At 40.4% G+C, this 16307-nt stretch overlaps 2 protein-coding genes across 2 annotated transcripts in view; one reads left to right on the top strand and one right to left on the bottom strand.

The window, feature by feature from the left end:
* The window catches only part of SERPINI1 (serpin family I member 1), a 75656-nt gene extending 70912 nt beyond the window's left edge, over positions 1–4744 (bottom strand). The window contains exon 1 of the mRNA XM_084874140.1: positions 4074–4744. The gene's annotated coding sequence lies outside the window, so the exon portion shown is untranslated. The remainder of the gene's footprint in view (positions 1–4073) is intronic.
* Positions 4745–4970: 226 nt separating this feature from the next.
* The window catches only part of PDCD10 (programmed cell death 10), a 47340-nt gene continuing 36003 nt past the window's right edge, over positions 4971–16307 (top strand). The window contains exon 1 of the mRNA XM_084874148.1: positions 4971–5162. The gene's annotated coding sequence lies outside the window, so the exon portion shown is untranslated. The remainder of the gene's footprint in view (positions 5163–16307) is intronic.

Below are 16307 nucleotides of genomic sequence, written 5' to 3'. Positions count from 1 at the left end.
AGGTGAAAGATTAAGCAAACAAACAAACTCACAGACACAGACAACAGTATGGGATTACCAGAAGGGAGGCGGGTGGAAGAAGGGAAGAGGGTAAAGGAGGAAAAATGGTGATGGAAGGAGACTTGACTTTGGGTGTTGAACACAATACAATATACAGATGATATATTCATAGAATTATATCCCAGAAGCCTATATAATTTTATTAACCAATAAATTCAATATCTTTTTTTTTTAAAAAGTATTGGTCAATGGTTCTAATTTATTAGGTGGTTATAGGGCTTTTTTTTTTATTTTAGAAAGAGAGAGAGAAAGAGAGAGAACATGAGAATGAGAGAAAGAGACAGAAACATTGATCTATTGCCTCCTATAAAAGCCCTGACAGGGGACTGAATCTGCAACCTGTTTATGTATCCTGACCTGGAATAGAACCCATAACCCTCCAGTGCGTTGGACATTGGACGATGCTCCAACCAAGTGAGCTACACAAGCCAAGGGTAGGGCTATTTCTTTATGCTGAGCATAATATATAACACTCAGAAGCAGCAGAAGATAGGAAAAAAGTGTGTAGTCCAGCCTTAGCCGGTTTGGCTCAGTGGATAGAGCATTGGCCTGGGGACTGAAGGGCCCTGGGTTTGATTCTAGTCAAGGGCACATGCCCAGGTTGCAGGCTCGATTCCCAGGAGGGGGCTTGCAGGAGGCAGCCAATCAATGACTCTTTCTTATCACTGGTGTTTCCATCTCTCTCTCCCTTTCCCTTCCTCTCTGAAATCAATAAAAATCTATTTTTTCCCCCCAAAAGTATGTATTCTACAGGACTTAATAATCTGATTACTTAAAACACACTCACCAAACTTTAAAAACTAAATTCTGAAAACAAGAGGTAAGATTAAAAACAGAATGACATTTCTTTATCAATGTATAATAATTAATCCTGATGCCAAAGCAGTTCTTAACCTTAGGAGTTTGGTTTAAAAGGGAACTGGTGTGGGTGTGACTCTTGCTCATCTATAGTGACTGGTTTAAGTACCTCTGTTATTAAGGGGCAAAATATCACTTTAGGTTTTTGCTTCTTTTTAATATTACATCCAGATAATAATAAGTTTCACTTAGAGGTGACTATAAATGCATGATCTTTCTGCTTTCCTTTAATGACCCATTATTATTAAAAATCTAATGAATTAATGTCAGTCTGACTCCAATTACCATGGCAATGTAGCAAAGTACTGTATCGCTATGGATATAGGCCTCTAAAGATTAATGACTGGGTGGGAGGCCATGGAATCACTTATAGGCATTTAATAAAAATTAAAAAAATCAAATCTCTTTGTTCTTGCTAAGGGTATGTTTCTCCAACAGTTTTCTTCATATCTATTCCCACTTGGTAAAGCCCCTAACCCTACCTACCCCACTGCACCAAAATCATTTGATCTTGAACCTTTAAGTCATCAGTGAATCCTCCTGTTAGAAAGAGAAATACATGCTACTCACTAAGCTTAGTTATAATTTTAAATTAAAAAATAGTCCAAAATGTATTTTGTAAACCAGGTCTCTGGCTAAAGAGCATTAATCCCCGGAACATCTTCCCTTCAAGAGAGACAGTCTGTGCTCCGTTGTTTTTCTTTCTCATCCTATCATGTATTCACTGATAGCCATACACAAATAATAAAAATCAAGAGCAGAATAAATAATATGCTTTTAACCTAGGTAGTGCTTTACATAAATTCTGAACTGCCTTGTACTATACCTTCTCAACACCAGTAACATACAATGAATGTCTTCAGATTATCTGAGATTTAATATGAACATCAATTTAAAATATGTCAAGAGTTCAAGTTATAATACCCAAGTACCATATATTGCTAACGACATCCTGCCTTATAAAAACATGATCTTCTGTCTCCCAAATGGTATAGGAACCCAATCTCATTCTTTGACATAATAAAAAGAATTCATCTTGGAAACAGGTGAAAAATCCAGTGTTTTAATATCACAAACTCATTCCTTCCTAATGATATGCTATCCTTCATTATAGCTCAGAGTAGAAGACATATGCATAGTTGGGATTCAAAGTACATCTGAATTTCAACAGTTCAATATTTATTTTCTTTCCCATTTGCTTGGTTATTAACTGATCTCCAACCAAACTCTACCAAAAAGATCTTTAATAAAGGCTCTGAAAGAACCTCATTGCAGGTATTGTTATTAATTATTATTATTACACGAGGAAAACAAACCATTGACAGCAAGTGTTCAATTTCACAAAATGAATCACCAGCAGAGTCTGAGAATCGAGGACTGATTCAGGACAATCCACATGATCACAAATAACAAGGGCAAACAATATTTTCCAAGCCCCACTATACCCTTGCATCCATTCCCCTCTCGCCCCACCTCCCAGGCACCTAAAATCATTTTCACAGGGTCATATCAGCTATGTGGGCTAATGGACTCTCCCATGATGTAGCAAAGATTAAGTCGGACCCTTAGCATGGCTGTTAAGTTTAGTGGCTACTGTTGCTTTTTCCTTTAAGCCCTCGTCTGCTTCTAAGACTTACCTGATCTGCCTGGGGACAATCTAAAAGCAGCTGTTTTTCCAAGACCTGTCAGCCTATCTATTTCCCTGGTGTGTGAGAGTGCGGAAGGTGGTACTGGAGGGGAGGAGTAAATACAGCGATAAGTCACTTAGGTTTTCCATGGTAGCACATCGGTGGGAATGAACTTTAAGCTATGAATAGAATTCCTTCCAGCCATTTCTTTTCAAAAAGGAATTTTGTGTGCCTGACAGAAAAATACAATCCCAAAACTTGGAAATAAATCAAGAAAGCATAAAAACAAGAAAAGAGAAGGTAATCAAGAGTTCAAAAAAAAAAAAAATCATCCAGATTAAAATATTCAGGAAAACTCTGAAATAGACAACTGTCACAATGAAAACATTTCAGAGCAAAATGTGCTGCAATATGCTACTATGATTAAAAGCTATGTGATCTGAGGGACCTCTAACAAAAAGAAAAACAGCTAGGCAAATAGCTTTTTACACACTTTTCTAAAAAAGGATAGGCTGCAATATTGTCATAGTTACACAAAGGTAGATACAATCTCTCATCTTCACCTACGATTAAAACATATCTTCATCCATAGGTATTTAATGACATTACATCATAGGTGGTTTAACACTAAGAATAAACTTATTTTATACTATTACAAGTGTTTTAATTGTGATCTCATCATAACACATACGAAGGGTGAGATCAATTAGCACATGCTGTTTAAGCAGAAAAGAGCCTCTTGTATTTTGTAATTAATTAATTTTTTTAATGCACAAATATTACAGGATATGTACAAGTGACAGAATTAGGAGCAGCAATGAAGTGCATCGTATGCTCCTCTTTGTAGGCTGAGTCCTGGTCTTTGTTCCAATAGTCTAAAGCCACTGGAAGGAAAGCTAAGTATCCATCCACTAAAACGTATTTTTACATTATTGCTGGCAAAAGTTCTCCTGATAGGTTTAGTCATCTTGAGTATTGCTGCCTGCATTTGCTTCTTTAATACAAATCTCTTTCAACCCCAGGAACCTGCTGTACCACCACCGGGGGGGAAAACAGGTCCGTGGCATGATAATCTGATAAGACAATGTAAAGGGTAGAATATTGAAGAATGCAAAGTTATTTTCGCAATGAGAGAGTTCTGAAGTAATTCTGCATCGGTGACAATTTTTCTTTTTTTTTTTCTTTTTACCAGCTACGCACCTCTATCTAGACAACTAACGTTCACCTTGTTCTCAATGAACAGTATATCCTTCCCCTCAATCTTGCAATCTCCCTGAACAGTTTTCATGGCACAACTCAAACAAAAAAATATTAGCCACGCCCTTTGTACCCAGAGTCGAGCCACCTTTTGCTTCCCATCCCCTGGCCAAAGTCGGGAAAAAAAATGTACATTTCACCTACAAGGGTCTGCACCCAGGTCTCTAATCCGAGTCAGACAGACTCTTTTTTGAGCCGTGCCTTGACATATGTATAGAATTCCTATTGGAAGAAGCTTTCTCCCGAGCAAGAAGAAACCCTCAGGCTTACCTCCCACACACCTGCAACCCCGGGCGGGATGGATGCGGGAGCTGATGCTCAGAGGACTGCGCTCCGCTCCTCTCCTCCCTCTCCTCTCCTCTCTGGTTCCAGCTCTCCTCTCTCCGGGAAAACTAAGTCCAGGCTGCGCCTCGGGCTGCTCCAGGCACACAAGCTCCGCCTTCCCCTCCTCTCGTTGGCGGATTCGGCAGCGCTGGCTCCTCCCCCTGCTGTTTCCGCAGCTGCCCGGGCTGGCTGAGGCGGCGGGAAGATGCTGTCCGGTCCCTCCCGGATCCCTTGCACTTCGGCAGCTATTCCGATGCATCCCTTTCCCCGGGGACCTCTCTCCTGCCTCTCCGCAGCTTCACACCCGCCGGGGCTATTCGCCGTCCCCCCCGCACCCCTGCTCTGCCCGGGCATCTCCGCGAGGAGTCCAGGCTCAACCTCTCTCTCCCCCACGACTCGCACGCAGGTCTGGCCGCCCGAAGTGTCTCGGGGCTCTGCCGCTTTCGTGGAAGCTGCCCCTGGGGCCAGGGATCATCCCGCCCTGCATCCCGGCGACTCCCCCGAATGTGTCCATGCCGCCCGTGTCCACAGTTCAGTAGTAGCTCCACGTCCCCTACTTTGAACTCTGCCCACCACCCCACTTCCCTTCCTTCCTTCCTTCCTGGGGCTCCGCCGGTCCAACCCCCACAATGGGCGACTAGCCGCGGGCCTCCCCGGCACCCTGATTGGCGCGCAGGTGAGATCTGACCCCTCCCTCCCTCCCTCTTTCCGTGCACCCTCTCGGTTCAATTCACCAACTCCCGCAAAGGCAAGGGAACTCTCCTGCGATTGGCTAGGAGTGTCCCCGCCCATCGTCTTAGGCTCCGCCGCACTGCCCGCCGGGAGGTGTAGTCTCTCCTGCCGCACGCATCGCCAACGCCGCCGGCGAGAGGAACTACGAGCCCCCATCGGCCCCTGCGCGACTCCGGCTGGGCAGGATTCCGGACAACGCCTGGTTCCTCTCGCGGGTCCTTCCGGCGTCGCCGGAGTGAATCGATCCGGGAGTTGAAGAGGGCTCGGAAAGGTGGGACGCGAAGTCAGTTGCCTCAGTTGCCGGTAAGGGGCGGCCGTTCCGTCCCTGTTCCCGTGGGGGCCCCGCGCGGAACGGGAGAGGTTTGGGATCCCCCCTGGAGGGGGCCGTGGCCGGGGCACTCGGGCTCGGCTCTGGCGAGGCGGAGCGGACGGGGCTGGGAGCGGGGCCCTATGGGCGTCAGCGAGGTTACCCTACGCGAGTGGCGTAAAGCGGTTTGTACATGCCGCTCGCTCGCCCCGCTCGGGCCCGGGCGCCTCCAGGAAGTCTCCTCTCGGTGGGGGCGGGAGGGGAAGGGCGAGGTTGGCCCGGGGCGCCCCCGGAGAAGGGAGAAGAGGGCGGATGTCCCTGGGGTGGGGTCCTCTTCAGGTGTGGCCTGGGGAGGGGCGATGAGGCTGCTGTTTTTCCCCCTGCTTTTAGGAGGAGGGGAAGGAGGAGAGGGGTGCGGGGGGGAGGGACAGATGCGTAGGAAGGACTCTGTTCCTTGGGGTGACTCAGGTTATGCCCTTTGAGGAAAGAGAGCTGTAAAAGCAAGAGTGAGATGTTGACAGGGACCTACGGATGCAGTTCTCGTTTCATGATGTGGCTGGCCCCTCCAAGGTGGTTAGTTTTTCCCTAAGCAGAAAACCTTAACCCTCTTCTTGGGTGTATAACTCCTCTGAGAGGTGTGTTTCCCCTTTGCTGTTTCCCAAAGAGCATTCGCGTTGGGATGCTGATGAGGAAACCGAGGTGGGGGGAAATGAGGTGCCCAAGGTCACACCCGGAGGGAGGGACAGGCCCTCTGAATTTGTCGTCCAGATTCCGACTCAGCGAGAGAATTGGTTGTGTTTTCTGAAAAGGGTGAAGAAAGTTGCCAAGTAATGCATTATAGGTTTTTTTTTGTTTTTTTTTAAGAAGCCATTTGTGAGGTGAAGCCCTTTTAAACTGGGGAGGAATTCTTCCATTAAAAAACAAACAAACAAAAAAAACCGGATACATTCTAACCCTTTGGGGGGGGGAAAAATCGGTTTCAATTTACATATTTTTTTCTTTTCCTAGCGTATATTAAGGGTGGAACTGTACTACTACTTTAAACAGTAGACAATGATATGGGAGAAAGTTAAAGTAATACATCCCATCCCTTAGTTAAAAGATAATTATTTTCCTTTCCTACCTTAGGACTGTTTTTTGTTTTTGTTTTTCTCATTTCATAAAACTGACCACAATGAGATTGAAATTCTTTCATAAAACTAACTTACTTTACACTTTCAAAAAATAATACAGCATCAAGAGAGTTTAGTGTGATCATTATTAGAAAAGAAGATACATTGCATTTCCTGGAGGTATTAACACATTTTTTGTTGATTTTTATGAAAAAAAAGTTATTTTCCCCTTGTTTTCTTGGTTCTGGGATGTTTGCATAAATAATACCAGGCTCATACGTATTTCATTTTTCTTGGCATCATCTATGATTTTTATCTCATTCTTAACTTAAAGAATGGAAAAATGGGACATTAATGTTTTATATTAAATAGAAAGTACTGTACTTGTTCTAGTCTTGTCCTGTACAATTGTTATTATGACCAGTTATAGCTCATGAATATTATTGGATAGGTCTCTAATAGAATTTGGAGTGTATTCATTGACTTCAGGATTTCTTCTTGGTAAGTTTATATACAAGAATCAGGTGATAACAGGTGATCAGTCCTGGTTTACTGTTATATACATGGAAATATGCTGCATTTTTTAATGTACTTTGCAATTATTAATAGTATCACCTTTCGAACACAAAAACATTTTCTAGAATCAGTGGTATTAGGTTCCCCTATTATTGATGGTCTGGAAATTAGTCTGACATTTAAAATAGGAAAGGTATAATACTGTAGAATGAAATAAAATAAGGAAAAACACAGCACCACAAGTAAAGCAGTACAGGAAGAAGGAAGACCAGCTAAACAAATGGAGAATTATGTGGGGGTTAACTGGCTCTGTGCTGAATTGGAAGGATCTGGTAGTTTAAGTAGACCATACGCTGAACATGAGTGAGTGATTGATAGCAAAGCAAGAATGTTATTTTATAGAAGGCAATGTAGACATTTACTTTTTGTTGGGGAAGTGTGAAATGAGTTTTTCTGCCTTTTGGCATGCAGCTATGAGGTTGTGGAATGAGCTTTTGAAGTAAAAGGCAAATTTGGAAGTAAACAATATAAGGCACTTGCAAAGCATCTGTTATTCTCCCCCCCCCCCCCCTTCATTTAGTTTTACCACTAACTTCTCTTCATTTCTGAGATCCAGTTTTTATACTTCACCTATGTTGTCATGATGGAGTAATGTTTCTGTATCTTTCAGTCACATACTGGAATACTGTGGTCATTTTGGATATCCACACATGGAATAGTTTAAGGTTCACAGGTTTATGTGTGCACTTGTATTTTTATAGTGATTTTGCAGGAGCCTTGTGTCAGCCTTTGGACATCATCTCTTACAGGACTTAGGGTGTCTCCCGTATATATTTATCTCTTTCTTTTTAAGGATACAAGGTCATAAGAATATGTGTATTGTCACTGCATTCCCAGTAGTAAAAATATTGAGTACCTGTTTACAAAGAGAAAGAAGAGTTTTAGATTGGTTAAGTGCAAAGACATGTAACTGGCCATTGGTGGAACCAAGGCCTTATGCAGGTGTTCTTTCTGCAACTCAGTTTCCTTAGATTATTTATTTTGCATGAGAAAAAGACTTTAAGTGGCTTAAATATTCAGATACTGTTACCCTCTTACTCTGTTTTATACTGACAACTTATATTTTGTCTCCTATCTAGCTCTCTGCCTTTATCCCCAGCCTTTCTCGTTTACTGTGCCTTTCAATCACTATGCACATAAACTCTTTCCTGACTTGGGGGACTTTTTATATATTCTGTCCCCACTACCTGGAGTGCTTCTCCTCCCCTTCCCAAAGCTGGCCACCTTCTAGTAATTTTCACGTCTCAGTTTAAATGTCAGGGGAACTTTTCCTGACCTCTTTGACCATTCCTTCCTAAAATTAGAATAAGTTCCCATGATGTCTTCACCGCACTCTGCACTTCTCCTTTGTAGCAGCATCACAGTAGGAACTTAACTGTTTCTGTATTTATTTGATAAATGTCTGAATCCCTCACTAGGCTATACGCAGGGCCCTATCATTTGTCATGCACCTTAATTCTCTGCTTACACAGTATCTGGCATAAAGTAAATGCCCAATAATGTTTGCTGGATAAACGAATAAATGACTGAATGAGTGCATTCATGCACAGTGCCTCCAGCACTCTGACAGGGACAGAAATACAGAAATGAGTGATACAGAAATACAGAAATGAGTGATACAGAAATACAGAAATGAGTGAAGCAGAAAAAACCCTTAGATAAAAAAAGAGTTATTGACAGAAGTTTAATATAAACTGTAGAAAGATATTTCTTGGAGGGCTCTAAAAGCAGGGTAGTTGCCCAGCCAGCATGGCTCAGTGGTTGAGCCTGGAACTAGGAACCAGTGCCAGAGTTCACAGTTCAGTTCCCAGTCAGGGCGATGCTCAGGTTGTGGGCTTGGTCCCCAATGTGCGGTCTGAAGGAGGCAGAGGCTCAGTGAATCTCTATCATTGGTTTTTCTATCTCCTCACTTCCTCTCTGTAATCAATAAAAACATATTTTAAAAGATAAATAAAATCAGGATAGTTTTCTATGGGCAAATGACACAGGAGTCATTTTCTATTACAGAAAACTCTCTCCGTTTGTAACAGCATTTTAAGAGGCCTTATCCCTGTCCTGTATTTTGCAAGCAACATTTATTATAACAAAATAGAAGAAACCAACTTTTAATGAATTCTCTTCTCCTCTTATTTTATCCTCATCAAAATATTTCCTTTTTACTTTGTTATTGCATTTTGATTTTAAAAAAATAATTTTATTGATTTTTTACAGAGAGGAAGAGAGAGGGATAGAGAATTAGAAACATCGATGATAGAGAATCATCGATCAGCTGCTTCTTGTACACCCCCCACTGGGGATGTGCCCTCAACCAAGGTACAAGCCCTTGACCGCCTGGGCCTTTCAGTCCACAGGCTGACGCTCTATCCACTGAGCCAAACCGGTTTCGGCATGCATTTTAATTTTTAACCATGGTATTTTCCTTTGACTTTTACATTTAATATTACTTGCTTTAGACTGGTAACTTTGAAAAGCAGAGTAGTGCTTGTTTCAAATGAGCTTATATTTTAGGCTTCTTGAAAAAAAATCATATTTCATTAGGTTTTTATGGTAATATTTTATTTGCTGCCAACCTAGATACTTATGAGAGTAAAAACATTATTTTATTAATATGTAAACTAAGTTTCAGGAATAAATTTGTATTAGGTTTTGGTCTTGAAAAATCCTTTAATCCTTTGCAGTACAACAGTAATGGCATAGAATAAATTCAACAGCTCTGAGTTGCTGTGGTCTTATATGCTTTCCTGAGTTTACCAATTCACTCTCCAAGATATTATAAAAAAAATAAAGGATGTTGATATTTGGCTTTAAAATTTGATAATTCTCCCAGCCTTTTTTTTTTTTTTTTTTTAAATATATTTTATTGGTTTTTTACAGAGAAGAAGAAAGAGGGACAGAGAGCTAGAACCATCGATGAGAGAGAAACATCAACTAGCTGCCTCCTGCACAACCCCCACTGGGGATGTGCCTACAACTAATGTGCATGCCCTTGACCAGAATCGAACATGGGACCTCTAAGTTTGCAGGCCAACGCTCTATCCACTGAGCCAAACCGGTTTCGGCTCTCACAGCTTTTATTAAATATAAGTTTTTGATAAATTCTAAACTCACTTTCTTAAAAGTCAGTCCTGTTATTAGAATCTTGGATAAAATTTTATCTTTACTTATCATAACAAATATGTGGAAGATAAAACTGAAGTAGTACTTCTTTCATGTTGTTGGTTTCTTCGGGTCAAAATGATAGATAATGTTACTAAGAATTTGAAGTTAATGCCATGATAAATTAATTTTCTCCATAATATAAACTGTAAAAGTGATTTAGAAATTAGTGTCATTGATTGTATATATATTGCATTTGAAATGTCATGGAAGGCTGCAGTTTTAGAGACTTCGGTTGTAAGAATATACACAGTATAAAAAATGAAAGCATTACAGCAATTAGGAGTAATTTATTTGCAGAAAGGTAAACAATGTAACTTGGTGATCTATTTTTGTCTCTATGAAGACAAAAATTTAGTTTTCTCATTTTAGCTAGATTGATTGAATCTTGGATGCATTATAATATCACAATCCTATTTTTTTGAGGTCACCCTTACATTTTTGTAATGGGTAATTCTTTTTTTTAACCACCCAAAATTGGATCTATTTAGTTCCTCTCTCACCTTTCTACAGTTGCCTAGAATCAAGTGTTGTTATAAAAAAGAAAGAGAAAATAAGAATGGGATTTTAGCAGCAGGCTTATGAATTATTGGGTAGCAGGAATGGAACGTATTAAGTGGTAGTCACTACTGTTTACTCAGTCCAGCACCTTGGAAATAAATTTACCAGAATTAAGTGTAGATTTCATAGTAGTGACAATTTGGTTTATTTCATTTATCAAATGTTTATTGAGTATATCTTATGTGTAAAACTGTCTTAAATTTTCTTTGGAATGAGTTGGGCTATAATATGATGGCCAATTGAGTGGTAACTAAGTTCCAGGCATCATACTACTAGTAAACATTTTACCTGATCTCATGATCCTCTCATTTCTCTGAGGTAAGGTACTATTATCCCCAGTTTAAATGAGGAGACTAAAGCATAGAGAGCTTAAGCAACTTGCCCAACGTCACACAACCAGCATTTGCTTAGAATGAGGATTTGAATCCAGGTAGACTCAGGAGACCTTATTTTTAATCATTGTGGTATAAATCATGTTACTGATTGAGCATTATTAGAGGGTAGATTTAGATTTGCAGTTAACAAAGAAGTTGTATCCTAGATGCTATAGTCAGTGTGTCAGGTAAAAAATACTTGTATTCAAACAATTGAAAAAAAATCTCTTCGGAGACTAACATAATTTCAACATAGCCACTTTTTCCTCCAGCATTGGAATAGAATTACTTTTCTTGTAAATACTAGGTGAAGTGTTTGATTTGTTATTCAGAGGCCATGTTGGAAAAGAAATACATAAAATTATAGGAATAGTACAGGAATCACGGTATGGAGAGTTGCTCATTGTGAGAGCCACTTGAGTTTAAACCTGGTTGGGGTGGAGGTGGCATGGGATAGCAAGTCCATGTCTCATCTCTTTTATTTTGGAGTTTGTGTGAGTGGAATGGAATTATGATCATTATGTATTTTAATAGTTATTTTTCTGTGCTTTAAAAATATTTTTATTGACTTCAAAGAGAAAGAGAGAGAGAACACCATGGATAGGCTGCCTCCTGCACACCCCCTACTGGGGGGGGGGGGGTGGAGGTGGCTATTGAGCCTGCAACCGGGGCATGGGCCCTTGTCCAAATTTGACCTGGGACCCTTTAGTCCGCAGGCGGACGCTCTATCCTTTGAGCCAAACCAGCTAAGGCTGTGTTCTTAAAAAAAATTTAAGCATGTCTGTTGAACTTATATACTATATATATAGTGCATGTGTGTGAGTGTGTAGATAGGTAGAGTTCCTATATGATAAAATGGCAGAACAACCGATTTCCATGATCACCAGATGGGCATCCTGGTGGAGCAGGTGAACAGGGGCGCCAGATCAAGGCAGGGTAACTGGTTGCTATCATCTGGGCAAGCCTCTGGTGGTTACTGAAAATTCTTTACTCCTGCGTCGTGGTCCTGCCCAGAGCTTGCACCTGCTGCTGGTGCTGGTCCCACTCACACCTGTTGCCGATGCCGAAGCTCCTGCTTGCACCCAATGCCAGTGCCTGGCACCAGCACTAGTCGCTCAGTGCAGTCAGTGGGTGTGAGTGGCAGCTGTGGGCCTCATTGCCCCTCGAGGCTTCTCCACCTCCCCCTGCTCCTGAGGGGAGATTGGGGCCAGTAGCCACCTCTTGCACCCACAGCTGTTGCCGGAGCCGCTGCTCACACCTGCTACTGGTGCCCAGAGCCAATTCCAATTGCTCGGCACCATCAGTGGGTGCGAGCAGTGGCTGCTGGCCCTGATTGCTCCTGAGGGCTTCTCCATTTCCCCCTGCTCCTGAGGGGTGATCAGGGCAGTAGCTGCCGCTGACGGTGCTGGTTCCAATTACTTTGTGCCTTCAACGGGTGCAAGCAGGGCTGGTGCCATTAGCACATGGGAGCAGCAGCAGCAGTGGCGGGAGTGGGGCTGCTGGCAGACAAGTGACCAGGGGCTGTGGCAGGAGGGGCCGGGTGGGGACACGGAGGATCGCCAAGACCTGCCCCTGTGCCTACTGCAGCCTCCTCGCGGCCCACAGTTCCTTTCAAGGTTCATGAATTTGTGCACTGGGCCCCTAGTACAGATATAAAACATAATGCAGGTTTGTTCCTTGAGTTATGCAAACTGGCAGCTTGACATGTCTTATTTTTGTTAATTTCTCTTTTTCCTGCAAGACTGCACACCCTCAAGGGTATGGACTGTGGCTGACTTTTCATCACCACATCTCCAACTAACACTGTTGCTGACTTTGTGCAGAGTAAAATTTTGCTTTAGGACATTTATAATATAGTGGGTAGACAGGGAAGGGGATGTAAAGACCATTATGTGGATATTTAGCCTTTCTGATTTATATATTTTTTTCAGATTTCTTTTTGTTTTGTTTTTTTACCTCTTGATTCCCTTCACATCCTTTCTGACATATTAAGTACTTTCACATTCATTTCATTTGATCATTTTGGGTTAGAGCTGTTAAGAAAGGGGAACAATGATAATTTTTTTAACTTACCATTTGGTTTCTGGCACTGAAACAGCCTTCTCTGCTTTATCCTGTCTTCAGGATGAACTGGAGATCCCGTGGAATTAAGGAATGGCCGAACCTTAGAATGTCACACCCTGCTGCTTTCATAGACTTACATAAGATTGCTATAAAAAAGACAGTTGGGAATGGTAAATGAGTCAGACCTGGGCTCTATAGACTATCCTGCTCCTTATACCAGTTCAGATTTTTGAAAGGCTTTCTCAATTCCAAAGGATTTTGAATAATGCTGTGGGCTTTTATGCAGAAATCACATACTTTTGGGATGCCTTTATCTAAAACAAAATTAGCATTTTGACAATATTGTAAAAACTTGAGAGATTTCCGAGTTCCCACTTTAATATTGGTGTGCTTCATTAACAATGAATTACAGTTTTGCAAGTGAAGGTTATGTGAGGAATTGTGTATAAAACATAAATAGATACAATTCTCATCCTTATTTCTTCTTGTGACTAATAGCATTTGTATTTGAGATCATTTAGAAGCTAAAGGTAATGTTAAATGTCATTATCAAGATAGAACCTGCAGCTACGAAATTTGTCAACATTTGAGGGTCTCATGGCAATATTTTGGTGCAAATAAATTTTGTAAGATAAAGAAAATGTACATTGCATAAAGAACCTTAGGCAATTAGGAGTCATTAAGTTAACTAGTAGAGATCAAGGGTTGTAAGTGATGCAGAACAGAATAGTCTCCTTAGATTGTACTTTCCAGCAGAGAACATAGGACAGGTATGAGTGCTTAAATTGAGTCAAATTTCTAAGGGATTTTAAAGGACAGTTTGGGGATTGTATTGGAGAAATTTAAAAAGGAGATCACACATACTAATGAAAAGGAAATAGGAAGATGTATCTCAATTAAATACTTAATAACTATTCAGTTAGGCATTTGATTCATGAGTCACTAACTAGATTAAGAACTTCGTGGGCAAAAGATAGATCTATTCGAGGGGACACATTTGTTTCCCATCCTCCAACAAGTATTTCTGTTTAAATTTTGTTCAAACCTGGTTTTTAACAAAACTTTAGGCACTGAATAGGAAATATAATTGAGGCTTGTCATAATTAAAGAGATGAGTGTTCTTTCCTCTGAACTAGTTGTACAGAAATACTTTAGAAGCCAATGATTTTTTTTTGTTGTTCACATTTCCTATTAGCTAATTCAGAGGTAAGGAATTATTTGATTCTATTGTTGTCAACTTTTTATTATCCTGTATAGATTATCTTTTATGAATTATTTCAAGGTCCTTGATCACATCTAGATTTTCACTCAGTCTGTTTCTGGGCCCCAACTTTATTAAGTTGATGTATGCACATTAAAAGAATAAAAAGTAATTTCAATATGGGCTTAGCAAATTGTGTTAAAATGCAGTAGATTACTAAATTATTTTGAGTATTCCAGAACTATATAAATTGTTTTGGATGATATGTAACTTTTTGGTTGCCCAATAATTTATTTATACCCCTGTCTTGGCAAATGGGGGTCAGGGGGAGGTTTTAAAGGTGTGTATTATAATCATGTGGCCTTTGTGATACTGTGAGTGATATCAGTATTTGGCTATTATTGTGTGTGCTATGTAGGGGCAGGGCTAGGATGAGGCACATTGGGGCCTAGGGTCCAAAATTTAAGGAGGCATTATGTCATGCAAGTCAGTGCTCTAGGCATCTGCTTTGCCTCTTCCTATTTCCAATCCTGATGCCATGACAGGTTCTTAGAATTTTGGATAAAATATCAGTAATTGAATGCTTATTGTTTATTAGCCAATGTGTTAAGTGCTTTATGTGCATTTAGTACTCCCAGTAACCCTGTGAGGTGAGAACTTCAATCAGTATTTCTAATTTCTAATTGAATTTAGAAAGATTAAATAACATTGCGGAAACCGGTTTGGCTCAATGGATAGAGCGTTGGCTTGGGGACTGAAGGGTCCCGGGTTGGATTCCGGTCAAGGGCATATACCTTGGTTGCGGGCACATCCCCAATGGGGGGTGTGCAAGAGGCAGCTGGTCGATGACTCTCTCTCATCGATGTTTCTGATTATCTCCTTTCCTCTCTGTACAAAATCAATAAAATATATTTTTTTTTTTAAAAGAAAAAAAAGAAAGATTAAATAACAAATTATTTGACCCAGCTAAGCAAAAATTCAAACTCAGGTCTTTGTTTCAAACATCTACTTCTCTATATTGTCCATCTGAATAGAAAAACTTAATTCTTGTTTATTTCTGTATTAAGAACTAGTACTCCTCAATATGTAAGGCCACATATTGTAAGGCCACACTGGCATGACACATTTAACTTTTAAGGTGAGTGAATCAGAGGTCTCTGTAGTACTAAATTGAAAATCCACAAACTTGTATGGCTGAGTATCCTAAACTGACTTTGAATCAGAGCACATTCCCACTGGCTTTGTTCTCCAGACATTCTACATGGACTCTGGGTTTCTTAACTGTAATTGATTGACCCATGGATGACACAGAGCAGGACAGATTAGTCTAGAAATAGTTCAGTTTAGCAGACTAACATGTCCTTTGTACAACAAGCTATATATTGTATAAAATATCTGTCACCATTATATTTTGTTTCTTAATGTGAATATTTGTGGACTTCTATTTCTAAATTGTGAAATTTGAAGATTGGACTAGATAATATATAATGGCTGACTTTGCTTTAAGATTTTTAAGGTTTTAACAAGTAAGTTTCTTCAATGTATAAACATGTGACAAGAGTAAGGGTAAATTTGGAGATCTGGAGCTGAGTTATGGGAAACTCTGGGTTCAAATATCTTTTGCCAGCCCTTATCCTTACTACTGGGTCCATTCACCTTTGTTTTTAAAAATGATTTCTTTGTTATGCTTCTGGACTGATTATCCTAGAGTAGTGTTTTTCAAATTGTGGAGAAAGGATGTTTAAGAGAGCCTAAGAGAAGAGGGGCTGGTAAACTATAGTTTACCTAATACATTGGGTGAACGAACAGCTTTAGTGTTTTATATATAGAGTTTGATAAACTATTTGGTTTGTAAAACAAAGGAACAAACAAACCTTCTGCTGTTTTAAAGAGATTTAAAATCATTTATCCTATTTATGTGGCTTTTATGAGTCCTTGATCTCTTGGCTAGATGATTGTGGGGGAGATCGGACTTTCAGAAAGAGATCTGGTCTTGTCATTCTAGATTACAATGCACTTAATGGTAACAGCTAATATTGAATAATTACTATGTGCCATTCACTTTTCCATTTAATCTTAACATCAACCTTAAGAGAG

Source organism: Pipistrellus hanaki (genome assembly GCF_964339955.1).
Source record: "Pipistrellus hanaki genome assembly, chromosome: 2".
Taxonomy (NCBI): Eukaryota; Metazoa; Chordata; class Mammalia; order Chiroptera; family Vespertilionidae; genus Pipistrellus; species Pipistrellus hanaki.
This window is presented reverse-complemented; position numbering and strand designations above follow the sequence as displayed.